This window comes from Octodon degus, unplaced genomic scaffold (genome assembly GCF_000260255.1).
Source record: "Octodon degus isolate 3935 unplaced genomic scaffold, OctDeg1.0 scaffold00011, whole genome shotgun sequence".
NCBI classification, from domain to species: Eukaryota; Metazoa; Chordata; class Mammalia; order Rodentia; family Octodontidae; genus Octodon; species Octodon degus.
Window position 1 is genome coordinate 6,302,884 of NW_004524587.1, and position 1,886 is coordinate 6,304,769.

The 1,886-nt window shown below is 38.6% G+C and overlaps 1 pseudogene; it reads right to left on the bottom strand.

Annotated features, from left to right (window-relative positions):
• Positions 1-554: 554 nt before the first annotated feature.
• LOC101587498 lies at positions 555-1,135 on the bottom strand (annotated as a pseudogene).
• Between the last annotated feature and the right edge of the window lie 751 nt (positions 1,136-1,886).

Genomic DNA, 1,886 nt, shown 5'->3' on the forward strand with positions numbered 1-1,886 from the left:
GTTGTCTTCCAACTAGTTATTCATACTAGCAGACATATGCATGCAAAATTGGAAGAAAAAAAAAAGCAAGAAATTAAGAAGAGATAAAGGTCAAAGAATTAAAAAAAGAAAACAAAACAAATTAAACATTAACTGCTCCTTTCTATGCACCAGCGGAAATCCACAGTACAGTTGTCCAAACCATCTTACTTGCATACATAGATATATTTCTTTCCACCACTATCTCTCTTGCCCTTCTCCTCAACTCAATAGTTCCTTCCTTTGGAATAGGTTCATTCCCTTTTCCCAATCTCTACTGTAGCCTTCAGATTTTATGTTCTCTTTCAATTTTAAACTAAGGAGTCAATACAATGTTTGCACATGCAGGTTTGATTTATTCCACTTAAGAATACGGTCTCTAATTGCATACATTTGTCTACAAAAGCCTCAAATTCATCCTGTTTTACAGATTAATAATACTTGATTGTGTAAAAAATACCACATCTTCTCTATCCATTCCTCAACTGATGACGATTTGGATTATTTCCAAGATTTAGCTATGATAAATTGTGCTGCTATAAACATGGTGTGACAGCCATATGAAAAAGTTTATGGATTCCATGCCCACAATAACTCAAACAACTGAAAACCCACTTGCTTGAGCATGTTTCTGAACAGCGTTTCCCAATTCTCTGCATCAAACACCAGGCCTCACTGCATCAGTGGCTTGCATCAGGCACTCACACATCATCTGCACTAGTTTCCATACTCCCTCATCCACATCACCAACCAAAAACATCTCATTTAGGTCCCCATGATATCCACTATAGCAAAGAGTGACGTTCACATTAGCAATGTCCCCTCCATGCAGAGGTCATCTGTCTGGAATTCCATGGCAAATCACTTCAATCGCTGAGGTACAAGACTTTGGGAAATTATAATAATTCAGAGGAAAAGGATAGCAATTTCTTGCAATGCAGACTAAGTGTACAGCATGATCTACTTCTTCAGCAGTTAAACCTGGTTTAATCACCCCAGCAGCAATATCCAGAACTTCTTTTGAAATCCTACATACAAGTCTCATTTCTTCTATATCTTCAGATGAGAGTAACTTCATTTGAGAAGTACCTTTAGGAACCTGTTCAGATTCAGACATTCGGGGCCGGGGAGATGGCTCAGTGGAATAAGCGCTTCCCTGGCAAGCGCAAGGGCCTGAATTCAATCCCCGAAATATGAGCCCTGGATGCCCAACTTGGTGCAGGTGGGGCACTAGAGCTTGGCTTCGCTGCTGCCGCTGTCAGTCGCATACACCTGTTTCTCCATGGCTGCCATGCTGCTTACCTTCAGAGACTTTTCTGTTGTTCTTGAAGCTATGATTCTGTCTTTTTCTAAAATATCTGTTAGGAGTACTGTAGTTTTCAATGTAGATGTCTTTTATGTCCTTGATTGGACTGATTCTGAGATTTTTCTTTTTCTTTTTTTATACTATTTTAAAAGGTGTTTTCCTAATTTCTCTCTCAGTGAGTTTATTATTCCCATACAGGAAGGCTTTTAATTTTTTAGTGTTGACTTTGTACCCAGCTACACTATTCAATTTGGTTATTAAATCTAGTAGTCCTCTTTAGTGAAGTTTTTGGGGTCTTCTATACAGAGTATCATGTTATCATTATTCTACAAATAATGATAACTTAACTTCTTCCTTTTTTATCCTTATTCCTTTTCTTTCTTTCTCTTGCCTAAATGCTCTGGCTCATGTTTCCAAAACTGTATCATAGATTAAAAGCATGGAGCCAAGAAAGGATACCTGAGAAGGCTCTGTATAAGCCATGATGGCTGCTCATTCACTCCCACTGCAGCAGCCTGACTTCAGAGAGTAGAATCAGCAGGAAGCAATGGTTGAACAAAGG